This window comes from Nomascus leucogenys, chromosome 9 (genome assembly GCF_006542625.1).
Source record: "Nomascus leucogenys isolate Asia chromosome 9, Asia_NLE_v1, whole genome shotgun sequence".
Classification (NCBI taxonomy): Eukaryota; Metazoa; Chordata; class Mammalia; order Primates; family Hylobatidae; genus Nomascus; species Nomascus leucogenys.
The window spans coordinates 12,826,256-12,841,151 of NC_044389.1; the positions used below are offsets into that span (position 1 = coordinate 12,826,256).

Genomic DNA, 14,896 nt, shown 5'->3' on the forward strand with positions numbered 1-14,896 from the left:
ATCACAAAGGAGCTCCTTTGGGAAGTTCAAGGAAATGACCACAGTAAAAATTGCTCCCATGTGCTCAGCATGCCCCCACGGGTTATCTCATCATTGCTTCATGACAGCCTTTGTCGCGTAGGAAGTCACCAGCAGAATGAGGACTGTACAATCGGCAGATGAGGAAACTGAGGTTCAAAGTAGTCACAGGATCTGCCCAAGGCCACATGGAAGGTGGCAGCACTGTCTTGTGCTTCCTAAAACACGTCTACACTGACCGAAACACACAGGTGATTAACAAACCATCCCTTCTCTTGGGCCAGCAGAGACAACTGTCATTTAAAAAAATCTTTCACACAACCCCCCTTCCCTTGGCCTTGTCCCATACTCCCCTGCCATGCCCCATCTCCCACCTCCATATTAACCTCCTGTTTCCCCTTCCAATCACTATGCAGCACTTACCTCCTAAGGGCTTGATCTCAAGAACCAGCTCTGCACTCCCAAGCTAACTGGGAATGATGCTCAGGAAAGAAAACTGATATTCACTGAGCATCTACTACATGCTAGATACCTTCAGTCATTCCTTCATGCATTTACGCACACATACATGGATGCATTCATTCAGCAAGCATTTGTCGAGTGCTTTCTGTGCTAGGCATTGCTCTCTGTGCTGAGAATAAGATAAAAGATCCCTGCTTCTACATATCTCACATTTTGGGCAAAGAGACAGATAACACAAAAGCAAGGAAATAAACAAGACAACTTTAAAGGACATGGTATGTCCTTTAAAGGAAATAGGTTGAGTCAAGGGCCAGAGCTTTCTAACTTTTTTCATGTCATGACCCACAAAGAAGATAGAAACATATAGATGATGAGGCTGCTCATGAGCCACAAGGGTTGGGCGTTTTCATATCTCAGGGGTTCCTACTTCCCTTTAAACCAATCTAGCCAGCAGCCATCATGGCTTCTGCCCACACACTGGCCTTGGAGACACTGCCAAGGGCTGGGTCTCACCCAGCTCTGTGCTAAGGAGGCAGCTGAGCAGCAGCAGCTTGCCCAGTTGTTATTTTCCAATGCGGCTTCTGAAATGGATGGAGTGCCCTCCTGAGCACGTAAACAGCTCCTGAGACCCAGGAGTGTGAAGGGAGAGGCTGCCGACTGTTTCCTTCTGCCCCAGGGATGCAGAATCTGCGGCTTTCTCCTGCATGGCGATGATGCTTAAAGTCTGTCTCGCCCCGGACAACGCTTCTCCTAGATCCTTTACCATCCATCAAAGCCCACCTGCTCTGTGAAGGCTATAGGGGTAGGAAGGGAGACAATTTGCAGAGTGGGAGGAACCAGATGCCCCTCTCCACCCCATCTAGAAGATAAGGACTAGAAGAGACCTTTGGAACCTCATTTTCTATCCCTTCATTGTCCCAGTGAAGAAATTGAGGACAAGATGACTCCAACACCTTTGGAGCAGTTCCCCTCTCCTACTCTGTGATCATAGGATTCTTGTGCCCCAAACCACCACCACCAAGAGGCCTTGAAAGGTAACCAGTTCACTTGTGCCTCTGAAGTTTTCTTAGATACAATCCTCACTCTCTTGCTGTAATTGAAGCCCATTCCCTCCTCTGTACCCTCAGCAGAATGGCCAGGCCTGGTGCAGACACTGGGAGTCAGAAGACCCAAACTTGGGCCACCAGTCTGCAACTTGCTAGATCAATGTCTCCTCTGTAAAAGAGACCTACTTCAGCGGGAGAGGATCAAATGAGATACTACGTGTGCAAGTACTTTGTAAACACCTGACCAGTATTCCTTTGCCTGAGCTCTTCTTACCCCTCCAAGCTCCCAGACAAATGGCCACCTGGAAAATTCCAGTATCTCCGGATGCTCAGCAAACACAGCCTAAGGGCTATTTAAACATCTTGCTCACATCTTGTTCCTGACCATCTCAAAGCGTTCCCCACAGATATGGTGTCCTCTCAGATATGGTGGAAAGTTCTGGGCATGAGTCTACAGTGAAGACCAAAGGAACGTCGGTCATTCTGAAGGCTGAGGGATGCTGTCTCAGCAGCTACACAGCGGACAGTGGGGCCAGATCCCCAGGTGAACCTCAGCAGGGAAAGAGAGCTGCTGCTGCAGACAGGATGGGGCCAGGTGTCCTGCCTACCCCCACCACCCATCACATCTGCCATTTATACCACATTTGTCATTTATAAATCCCTTTCTCAGTCCTGTCTCAGGTAATCCTCATAACTGCTGCTGTGGTGAGCTCAGCAGATAAGGGAATCCCCATTTCACTGATTAGAAGCTCCACTGGCCTGGGTCTCCTGACTCCAAGCCCAGCTCTCCTTCAGGGTGCCAGGCTAACTGGGGGCTGTTAAGATGCAGATGATTGGCAGGTTGAAAATATCCCTTGCCTAAGAGATTTAAAAGGGAGAACTTCAAGACCCTGCCCAAGGAAGGCACCACCCAGAGTCAGTGGGGTGGGCTAGGTGACCTCTGGTGCTGCCATCCAGCCTATGGATTGGGGGATCTAGCCTGGGACTGACATCAGGGCAGTGATGACCTATGGAGAGAGGAGAAGTAGACAGTGATAGCCCTAGACAGGAGAGAGAGAGGAGACTTCTAGATACAGAGGTGGCTCCCTCCCCTCTTCTCTCCTCACCCCTCACCCTTCTGACTGCCCAGAGCCCCCGGGGTTAAAGCTTTCCTGGGGCTCCTCCAGGACCCAGTCCCAGCAGACCCTGCAGCTTAGGGTATCAGCTCTCATCTGTTTTTCTTGCTATTTTCTCCCTGGTGGGAAAGGGCTGGACCCAAGACCTTGGCTGAGGTGGGGCAGGCTCTCACAGGAAGGGCTGCCTCCCAGGGCCAGGGAAGAAGCTCACCTCTCCTTACACGTGGGAAAGGAAGCAGAGCTGCAAGTCCTGGGGCACGCATGGGGTGGGGGTGTGTGGAAGGTGCCTCTGACTCTTGGGAATGCCCCTCCCAAGTCCACAGCATCCCCGAGGGCTGTGCTGGGAGCTAAGCAGGGAAATGCTGCTCTCAGGAGTGTGCAGCTCAGGCAGGCACGAATGGGAGAGCAACAGAACAGAGACAGGAAAACACCAAGTGGGGCCCTGTCCACAGGCCAGCAGGGCAGACAGTACCTTAAAGATAGCCCTGAGGGAGCCAGGCACGGTGGCTCACACTTGTAATCCCAGAACTTTGGCAGGCTGATGCAGGTGGATCACCTGAGGTTGGGAGTTCAACACCAGCCTGGTCAACATGGTGAAACCCCATCTCTACTAAAAAAAAAATACAAAATTAGTCAGGTGTGGTGGCGCATGCTTGTAATCCCAGGTACTTGGGAGGCTGAGGTAGGAGAATCGCTTGAACCCAGGAGGCGGAGGTTGTGGTGAGCCAAGATCGTGCCATTGCACTCCAGCCTGGGCAACAAGAGCGAAAATCTGTCTCAAAAAAAAAAAAAAGCCCTGAGGGAACCAGGGAGAGCCCCACCTCCAGAATCTCCTTCAAAGTGCATAAAATCCCACAAGGAATGAGACGTTCCTTTGGGTTAAGAGTTGCCTTCTCTGTGTGCTATTTATTTATTTAGTTTATTGAGACGGGGCCCCCCCTATGTTGCCCAGGCTGATCTTGAGCACCTGCGCTCAAGCAATTCTCCCACCTCGACCTCCTGAAGTTCTGGAATTACAGGTATGAGCCACCACGCCCACCTGTGTGTTATTTTTAAAAGCTGAAATAACATGAACTCCATAGTATGAATTAGTTCATTAGTCGGAACTTCTCACTGATGATGATAACATGAAAAGACTGAGTCCCCGGAGCAATGGGCTACAGAAACCTGAGAGGGAAAGGGATCGCTTGAGGAGAGAAATGGCAGAGGGTTCCCATTGAGCCTCTCAATGTTGGCAAGAGCTGGTGGCTGAACAGAAAAGGATTTCATATCATAGCTGCTGCAAGAGTGTCAATGTGGTTTAGAGGTGGATATGAGGGAATGAAGTCTACAAATCCTGCGTCCAAATAGGGCAGGGCAGAGAAAGCCATTGGTTCTTCCCAGGACACCCTGGCAGGGCTGCCATAGGAGGGGTGGGAGATTCTGGAGGCTAAGTGAGGAAGGAGCTCGAAAACAATAGTTACCTGATCAATAATAACAACAATAAAAATGGGGGTAAGCGCTAACATTGATTTCTATGTGCTGGGCACTGACTATTTATTTATTTAAGAGATAGGCTCTCACTCTGTCTCCTAGGCTGGAGTGCAGTGGCGCAATCACAGTTAACTGTAACCTCGAACTCCTGGGCTCAAGAGATCCTTCCACCTCAGCCTCCTGAGTAGCTGTGACAAGTGTGTGCCACCATGCCCAGCTATTTTTAAGTGTTTTTGTAGAGATGGGGGTCTCACTATGTTGACCAGGCTGATCTCAAACTCCAGGGCTCAAGTGATCCTCCTGCTTTGGCCTTCCAAAGTGCTGGGATTACAGGCGTGCGCCACTGCGCCCAGCCCTGGGCACTGACTTTATAAACATGGTTTTATTGATACTTCAGCGCAACCCTATCACTTAGATACTACAGGCTGAGCATCCCTAATGTGAAAATCCAAAAGCCCAAATGCTCCAAAATTCAACACTACTTGAATGCCAACAAGACGCTCAAAGAAAATGTTCATTTGAGCATTTCAGATTTCCAGATTAGGGATGCTCAACCAGCAAGTATAATGCAAATATTCCAAAATCTGAAAAAAATCCAAAACTGGAAACTCTTCTGGTCCCACACATTTTGGATAAGGGATACTCAACCTGTGTCATTATTATCAATTCCTAATTGCAGTAACTGAGACTTGGAGAGATTAGAAAACATGTCCAAGGCCACTCTGCCAGGAAAAAGCAGGAAAAGAATTTCTAAGACTCCAGTATGTCCAAGTGCAGAGCCCATATTGGATCCAGCTCTGCCACTCTGGGAGATGGAGGACACGTGAGGATTGGGGGGTGGAAGCTTGGAGCAGAAGAAAGGAGCCATGGCTAGGGCCCAGAAGGCAAACCTCTCCTGCTCCAGGCAAATCTCCCTGGACTAAGTAGTTGTGAGGATGCCATTGTGCCTTGCCTGGGAGCCTCACTCCTCCTGCAAAATCTGACCTCTTTCTGAGCCATCAGAATGACCTGTTCACATGCATGTGCTGCCTAGGTATTTAGTTGCTGTCTTGTTCCTGCTGGGGGCAATCAGGCGGTTGAGACTCATTCTTTCATTTATTAAAGGAGTATTCAGTGAGCACCAATCAGGTGCCAGGTTCTAGGTGTTAGGGTTCAGGAATATAGAAGAGAACAGACTCATGAAAGTATCATTCTGCAGACAGAGAAACAGGCAAGAGATACGCAAACAAATAAACCAGATCATTTTAGAGAGTGAAAAGACCTACCAAGCGAAATAAGCAGGATACCCCAGGAGCGAGTGAGTGGGCAGGGCAGACTCTCTGAGGATGAGACAATGAGCCGAGAGCCAAAGGACCACCAACGAGCCAGCCACGGAAAGATCTGGGACAGAGCCTTCTAGGCAGAAGGCACCATCGGGGAGAGGTGCTGAGGCCAGAGTGGCAAGAGAGGGCTAGTGTGAAGGAGCCTCAGGGGTGAAGGCCCAAGAGAGGCCAGCTCAGTCAGAGAAGAGACCTAGGGCTGAGAGGGCTGCAGCAAGTGTTCTGGGGTTTATACTAAGTACAAGGGGAAGTCATTTTAAGCAAAGGAATAATAAAATCGAATTGCTGTTTTTAAAAGATAACTCGGGCTGCTGTGTGCAGAATGTGTCGCAGCAGGGAATGATGGAAAGCAAGAAAACCAGCAGGAGGCTATTTTAGCCATCCAGGCAGATGAGGGTGGGATGCTGTAGCTGGCGGCATGGGAACTGAGGAGAAGCATATGGCTTTGAGATGTATTTAGGAACAGGGCCAACAGGACCTGCTGCTGAGTTTGGATGTTGCTATGGTTTGCATGTGTCCCCCAAAGTTCATGTGTTGGAAACTTAATCCCCAATGCAACAATGTTGAAAGGTGGGACCTTTAAGAGGTGATTAGACCCTGGGAGCTCTGCCCTCTTGAATGGATTAATGCCATTATTGCAGAAGTGGGTTCATTATCACAGGAGTGGAGTCTTTATAAAAGATGAGTTTGGCCACCTTCGTTTCTCTCTCTTGAGAGTGTGCTCTTTGTCCTTCCACCCTTCAGCCATAGGATGAGCCAGAAAAAATGCCCTTGTCAGACGCAGACCCTCAATCTTCGACTTCTCAGCTTCCAGAAATGTGAGCTGAGTAAACTTCTTTTCTTTATAAATTACCCAGTTTCAGGTATTCTGTTATAGAAGCACAAAATGGACTAAGACAGAAGATTGGTACCAGAAGTGGGGTTGTTGCTATAACAGATACCTGAAAATGTGGAAGCAGCTTTAGAACTGGGCAACAGGTATAGGCTGGAAGAGTTTGGAGGAACAGGCTAAAAAATGCCCAGACTGCCATAAATGGAGCATTAAGGATAATTCTGGTGAAAGCTCAGAAGACAAGAGCTGTAGGGAGCAACTGAATCTTTTAAGGGATGATTTGAATGGTCGTGATCAGGATGCTAGCAGAAAATTTGGACAGTAAAGAAATTTGGATGAGGTCTCAGATGGAAACGAGAAACAAGATATTGAAAACTGGAGTAAAGGTCATCCTTGTTATGTAGTTGTAAAGAGCTTGGTGGAATTGTGTCTGTGTCCCAGGACTTTGTGGAAGGCAGAACTTTGGAGCAACTAACTGGGATATCTAGCAGAAGAAATATCCAAGCAACAAAACATTCAAGGTGCTACACGGTTTCTTTTTGCCGTTTATAGCAAAGTGAAGGAAGATAGAGATGATTTAAAGATGAAACTTATCATTGAAAGAGAAGCAGAATGGAAAGATTTGGAAAACTCTCAGCCTGGCCATGTAAAGAATTAAAAAGTGTGTTCAAGAGAGAATACTAAGGATGTGGCCAAAACACCATTTGCTAAAGAGAATAATATGGATAGAAGGAAGCCACGTTCTGTTCATCAAGATGATGGGAGAATGACCACACAGGCATTTCAGAGATCTTCAAGGCAGGTGAGGACCTTTAGAGCAAGGTTTCCAGAGACACCAGGCGGGACCTCAGTATTTGCTGCCCAGGGCCACCTCAGGCCTCTGCTCCCCCACAGTGCCCTTGGCAGCCCCAGCCATGGCTCAAGCAGGCCCAGATGTAGCTCATGCTGCTGCTCCGGAGAGCACAAGTGGTAGGTAGGTCTTGGCAGTGTCCACATGGTGCTGATTCTGCAGGTGCACAGAGTGTGGAAGCCGTGGGGTCACACCAGCCTCCAATTAGATTTCAAAGGATATCATGGACAGCCTGGAAGCCCAGGCAGAAACTTGTCACAGGGACAGAGCCATCACAGAGATCCCTCACCAGGGCAATGCCTCCTGGAGCCATGGGAGTAAGGCCACTGCCCAGACCCCAGCACTGTAGGACCACCAGCATGCAAGTCCAGTATGGGAGAGCTGCAGGCATGAGACTCCAATCCATGAGAGCTGCTTCATGGGCTGAGCCCAGTAGAGCCAATATGTCCAGGAGGTGGTACGTGGAGTAAAAGGCTATTCTAGACTCTTAAGATTTAATGTTGTCTGGCTTGTTGGGGTTTGGACTTACTTGGATCCTGTTGCTGCTTTCTTCTTGCCTATTTCTCCCCTTTGGAATGGGGATACCTATCCTATTCCTGTCCCACCACTGTATTTTGGGAGCAAGTAACTTGTTTTGATTTCATAGGCTCACAACTGGAAGGAAATTTGCCTTAGGATGAATCCTGCCTTGAGCCTCACCCATATCTGATTTAGATGAGACCCTGGACTTAGGACTTTTGAGTTGATGCTAGAACTAGTTAAGACTTTGGGGGCTACTGGGATGGAATAAATGTATTTTGCATGCAAGAAGGACATGAATTTTGAAGGCCAGGGCAGAATGCCATGGTTTGAATGTGTCCCTCAAAGCTCATATATTGGAAACAATCCCCATTGCAGCAGTGTAGAGAGGTGGGACCTTTAAGAGGTAATTAGGTCATGAGGCTCTGCCCATATGAATAGATTAATGCCACTACTGCAGGATTAGGTTTGTTATCACAGAAGTGGGGTCCTTCTGCAGGATGAGTTCAGCTCCTGCCTGTGTGATGCCTTCCACATGGTATGAGGCAGCAACAAGGTCCTTATCAGACATGGCCCTCTAATCTTAGACTTCCCAGACTCCAGAACTGTGAGCCAAATAAATTTCTGTTCATTATGAATTACCTAGTCTGTGCTATTCTATTATAGCAGCAGAAAATGAAGTAAGACAGATGTCCAGGTGAGAGAAAGAGTCAACAAGATGACTCTGGTTTTTATCCTGACCGCTGAGCAGAGGGTGCTGTCATTCCCCCAGTCTCCCTGACCCTTCTCTCCCTGAAGGGCCCATCCCCTTACCTTGAACTCCACTTCACTCTCCCTGAACTCCACTCTACTCTCACCATGCTAGTGGACACTCCTTTGTTTACATACCTGGGGCACTCTCCCACCTCAGGGCCTTTGCACTTCCTGTTCATTTCCTGAAATGTTTGGGAAGGCTCATTCTCCATTCATTCAGGTCTCCACTCAGATGGCAGGTCCTAAGGGAAGATTCCTGACTCTCCTGAAAAATAGTCTCTATCACTGTCTCCTCTTGCCATATTTAATTTTTCTGATAGCACTTCCTGACCCTGTCCCTCCTCCCTCTCTCTCACACCCTCTCTTCCCCCATCTATCTATCTATCTATCTATCTATCTCCCTATCTATGCATTTATTATCAGTTTCTCTCCAGTACTCCAGTAGAATGTAAGCCCCATTAGGACAGAACCTTTGGCATGTTTACCACTGCATCCCCAGTACCTATATCAGTGCTCAATAACTATTTGTTGAATGAATGAATAAATACATGTAAAAATGGATTAGTGAAACCATACATCCACTTATTCAGAAATGATTGCTTGAGGACCTGCCATGTGAGTACATCTCCGGGAACAAGAGATAAGGATTAAATGGTAGGTGCTCAATTAGAGACAGTCAGATTAGAAAGGCATGACCCTAGCCCTGAAGGCAATTATAATGCCCTGGATGAGGAAAATCATTCCCTGGTCCATTCCCTGCTGTGCTGGGAGCTGTAAGGGATCCACTGCTGAATCAGACAACTCCTGGCCCCCTACCTAGGTCCTGCGACATAAGGCCGCTATGACAAGGGCCTCTTATGAAATGTATGAGAAACTGCCACCAGGCCACCAGCCAGCCACCAACATGTCCATAATGGCTTGGAGTCCCAGCATTGCCCTGCAATTGGCAGGCCCCCTGTGAGGATGAGGCTGGCACTGTGAGACTAGCAGAGGCTTCCCTGGCCAGAACTCACCACCCCAGAGTCTCTTAGTCTGCATTCCAGAAAAGCAAGTCTTCATCTCATGCTAATTCCCAGCAGTCGTCATGAGAATGCCCAAGCTCCTCATTGGTCCTTTGCCTCATGAATTGTCCTTTTCAGGGATGAGATCACTTCTAGTTGGAGGCCCACCTGTGCACAGAGGGGTGGCCTCTCCTTGTCTACACCCTCAGAGGGCACTCCTTCTGGATGCCATTGGGGACTGATTGTTAGGCTGACTCAGAGAACATAAACGATAAGCCACTTTAGAATAGGAAGAGCTGTCTGGGCGTGGTGGCTCATGCCTGTAATCCCAGCACTTTGGAAGACCAAGGCGGGCGGATCACTTGAGGTCAGGACTTCGAGACCACCCTGGCCAACATGGTGAAACCCCATCTCTACTAAAAATACAAAAACTGGCTGGGTGTGATGGCGGGTACCTATAGTCCCAGCTACTCAGGAGGCTGAGGCAGGAGAATCGCTTGAACCTGGGAGGCAGAGGTTGCAGTGAGCCGTGCCACTGCACTCCAGCCTGAGTGACAGAGCGAGACTCCATCTCAAAATAATAATAATAATAAAAAAGAATAGGAAGAGCTCAGATGCCATCAGATGGTGAACACACCATGGGACCAATCAGCAAAGACACATCTGACAGAGAATAAAGAAGGAAGAAGAGGGTGGGCATAGAGGTCCTACAGAATTCTCTCTGGTGAATGCAGAAGAGCCAAACTGAGAAAGGTGCAAAGAAGCCAGCCACCACTGCAGGGATGAGACTGGATTGCGCTGGATCTGAAGCTGTCTGTCCTTGGCTTTCTCTCCTGGCCCTGCCCTGCTTTGTATCACCATGGGGCTGACCCCGGCAGGCTGCATTTCCCAAGCTCTGGGGCTATCCGGGTCCGTGGGAAATACTGCAGTGCTGGAGCAATGGGGATGGGGCGGTGGCGGGGAGCTGTCTACCTCCCTGTCCCAGCCATGCACTAGGCAGTGGTTATGACTCCTCCATGGCTCCAACACACACCAGACAAGCCCACCACGGGTGCAGCTTCTACCAGCCAACTGCAGCCCCTGGGCTCTGGGATCACCGCCTCCTCACTTTGTCCTTCTGCCTCGGGGTAGCTTCCTGTTGTTACTCATCTCTGGGTTACTTCACTCTCCCTGTTTGTGTCTCGGCTGCTTCATCACCAATTTCTGGTATAAGGCCCTCGGCTGTAAACACCTAAAATGATTTCTATGTTCCTGGTTAGACTCAGATGGTTCAAGAGTAAAGCTGCATCAGGAAGAACTGAGCACAGTCATCCCTAAGAACCCCCTGCCAGAGGTATAGTTACGAGTGAGCCACCCAACTCTTACGAACGCCTTCACTCAGAGCCAAGAGAACCCACATGTGGGTTTGGAAAATGCTAAGCATGGCTTGCCTGAGGGCAGAATGACACAGTATCCTGTCAACTGCTGAGACCAGAGCAGGGTCCTCAGGCCTGGCCGTCCCTGTTTCTCATCACCTGCTCCTCATGGAAGCACTGGACATGGGCGCAGGGAGGTGGAGGCCTGGGTGGTGGCAGAGGTCCACGTCTTTCCGCTGTCCTGCGGTTTGGATAGTCAGGGACTGAATCCTCCCTCTTCCCTTCCCTCGCTCTTGGTTTGGAGGGAGTGACAGTTCATAGCTCTGGTCCCCTCCTTCCCACCTCCTCTCTTATCAAGGATCTCAGCCACTTGTAACTGGAAACTTGGATCTCAAGAGCAGGCAAGTAAGGCTTTCAGACTATTAAACTACTTCCTGCAGAGAAATTCTTCCTCCCCAAGGAGAACAGGAAACCAGATATAATCAAAGGTGCTGGGCACACTCCAGGGGCCAAATATTTAACAGCAACATTGCCCAGGGGAGTCTGCTTCAGGGGCCCTGGGGAGGGGGCCGGATGTCGGGCCTAAGAATCCTACCTTGAATCCCGCTGTGAGGGGCTCTGTGGCATCACTCACCATCTAGAACATCAGTGCCCACCAATCCCCAAAAGGAGACTCAGGCTGACACCCCAGGGCCAGTCTGCAGGGCTACAGGGAGGAGGGCAGACACTCTGTCATGAAAGAAAAGAGCTGGATAAATTGATTAGGTCATTAGTGTAATGGGCCTTGGAAATCACTCCTGGTCACTTGCTGAGGACAAATAACTCCACAGCCTGGTGGGGAAAATAATGAGGTTCCTGTGTGTGACTCAGTAACACCCTCTATTCTGAGCAACCTCCCTCACCGTCTGTCCTTCGGATTCAGGGCCCCTTTCTGAGCGCTGGACATGAGCAGAATAAACATAGCTCCTACCATGAAGGAACTCTCAGTCCATAGGAGAGGCCCAGCACCTGAGCAAAGGTATCCCCAGTCTGATGAGAGCGGCACGTGCTGCAAAGCACAGGGCAGAGTTCCCTGCCAGCGCCCCCACTCAAAGGTTTCGTGGATGACTGACAGCACAAGCTCCCCGCAGACCTGTGTGCCTGCAGAGAGCTCTTTTCTCTCTGTCTCTGGGTGGGCGTTCTCATCCCAACAAACAGAAGTTTGGATTTGCTCAGTGGTTCTGATCCAGAGGGGGCTTCAGAGGGTAGGGTGCAAAGTGGGAGCTTTCAGATTTGGAGGAGGCATGTTTTCAAAGTATATTTGCCTCTGATCCTCATCCTTTTCTCCCAGTCCAGGGCATATCCTATGCAATGTTTTTCCACAGCCAGGAGGCCAAGGTATCACACTTTGAGACAATGCCCTGGGCGATTTCACAATGCAGCCACCTCCTCCCCTCCCAAAGTCAAGCGCAGCCCCGACATCCTCGTGAGGCAGTGGTCCTCGAGGAGGAGGGTATCTGATCTGGACGGTAAACACAGGAAAACTGGACCCAAACCTTGGCATTCTCAGCTCTTTCTGCACAGAGATTTTATTCCTCCATCTCTCCAAGGAAGACTGGGATGGCAAAAGGACCAAGGCCAATTGGCCCCACCTGCTATGGGTGACTGTTTCTGACTCATCCCATGGGACAGGAAAAAACCATCCCATCTGCATTCAGACTTAATGACCTGTGAGTAGCTGCTGCAGGAAGGCCTCACTGGGATGGCCAGGGTGCTAAAAGGGGCAAAATTCCTTTTCCAGTGAAGTGGAAAGGTCCGCCGTAGTGGAAAGGGAGCTGATGGCTTTATGCGGCTTCCCGTAGGCCTCTCTGGTCTTTGCAGACTGTGGCCTCTTAGGAGAGCAGCAGAGAATCCTCCAGCCCAGCTGGCACATGGGGAGGGCCCAGGCAGGAGGGAGCCAGGAAACAACAGAATTCTGCAGGCTCAGGAGAGCAGAGGGGGCCCATGCTGGACCCCCAAAGGAGGGCAGTCCTCCCTTGGAATACCTCATTGTGGTGGGAATTGGGAGACCCCCGTTCTGGCCCAGGCTGTGCCAGGAGTGAGCTGGCCTTCAGGGAGACTCTTTCCCTTTTGGGGCCTCTGTGTCCTTGTCTGGATGATGAGGGATTGAATGAGATCTTTTCTGGGCTCTAGCAGGTCACGGTTCCCTACTTCTGGAATGTGTCAAATCATCTTCTACAGAGAGCTGAGCTCAGTGCTAGCAGAAGGGAGGGAGGGGCACTGAGCACCAAACTCCTTGTGGGGAGGAGGAGCCCTGGGGCAGTGGTGAGGGGCACCCACACCTCCCCGGAAGGGAGTCCCTCCTGAAAGGATTCCATGCTCTAGCTCTGTGCCCCATGGAGAGGAAGATGGGGGGCAAGATGGAATGTAAAGAGAAATAAATATTTATTGAGTGTAATGAATGAATTAATGAATGAATGAAGTGTGCTGTGGGGTAAGATCCGAGTTTAAACTGTGACTCCACTGTTAACAGCTTGTGGCCTTGAGCAAGTAACAATTCCTTGAGCCTTGATTTTGTCCTGGGCACAATGGGAGGAGAAGGCTGGCTTGGCAGGCCCCCTGTGAGGATGAGGCTGGCACAGTAACTTATCTGGGCACTCAATGAACAGCAGCACCAGGTGCCCATTGCTATCTCCACCAGGAGCACACCCCTGATTCTACTGGAATACACAATCGGCCCTTGAAGAGATACAAAACAGGTTGCAAGGACATAGACAAACAAAAAGTTACTTCTGTTTCACTTTGGAAGGCCAGTCACATGGTTTCCATATCTATTTCACAGCCAGCTCTCCCACCTAATTCAACCTTCATACAGAACGGGTCTGTGTTCCCTGATCTATCTGATGAAAGTGTCTGAGTCTGGGGTGGGCGTTTGGGAACCTGCTCAGCCCAGCACTAAACCCTGCACAGGGTCCTGGAGAAGTCATGCTCCCTGGACAACCCCATTAAAGCTCCACTGTGGAAGTGGCGAGGGAGGATACTGGAGATATGGGAGGTAGACTCAGTGGGAGCCCACGCCTTTCCTCCCACCTCCCTTCAGAGTATCTCTTGGCTTGCCTGGAACCCTGAACCCTTGCAGGGTACAGGGCATCTGCCTGAAGGCCTGTCTCCACCAAGGGACTGTAAATCCGACCCCCACTGGAGAGATCCCGTGCAGACTCAAGATCAGCCCAAAGTTACCAGCTGGGGTTGGGATCTGGAAAGCAGGTTGGATGCCTGCTGACAGCCTGGAGTGACAAGAGGAGGTGCCTCTTGAGCCGGGGAGATTGGGATGCTGTGCTCTGAGGAGGCGGCTGCTCTCACTAAGCTTGGGCTGTCAGGGACCCCTAAAGCTCACAGCACCTAGCCCCCTGCTCTGGAAAAGATTCAACAGACAGCAGGTAGGGGGAGGACAGAGAGGACAGGAAGAGCTCACCACCTCGGAAATCTTTCCAAAGAAAGAGTCCACCCCCACACTCAGCTCCGCATTCCATAGCTTGTGCTTCCACATTAGAAAGTCCTTCCCAGAGTCTAACTTCAGTTCTTCCTGCTGCATCAGAACTCAAGGAGACACCACTCTTGGGACCTGGAAGAAGTACAGTCATATTCTCCCCGATCCTGGCCTTTCTCCCCACCTTGCAACCAGGCAAAGGGGTGTAGAGCCCAAATAATAGCAGGAAGGACCCCAGGACCCAGCAGTTTTCCACTGACCCTCCATGGTATCTCCTGATGCTCTCTTTGCCCTGTGTCCCTCCACATAAGCACTCACCAAGCCCACAGTGTACACAGTCCCTACAGAAGCCATAGGCCAGGCCCAATCCAGGAACCAGTCCTCCCCAGCCAGCAGCCACCCAGGCCAGGGCAGAGCACATGGAAGAGTTTAGCGTCAGCTGCAGCCCTCCCGCCCCACTGCATGTGCTCAGGGCCTTCTGCCCCAACTCCAGGGATGGCTTTGTGGAGGAGGGGCCCAGACACACAGATGCAGTGGGAGGTGGGGGGCACCCAAGCTCACCCAGTGGGTGCAGGTGAGCCAGAGATCCCCCTCCCCAGAACAACATGCAGCAGGAAGTGGGAATGTGAGGTCTCCTAGACCATCTGGGGGCTGGCTCCCTTCCCTTCCCCATGTGGGACAATC

The 14,896-nt window shown here is 50.3% G+C and overlaps 1 protein-coding gene across 1 annotated transcript in view; it reads right to left on the reverse strand.

Moving 5' to 3' along the window:
• ADORA1 (adenosine A1 receptor) overlaps positions 1-14,896 on the reverse strand; it is a 38,940-nt gene that overhangs the window by 2,325 nt on the left and 21,719 nt on the right.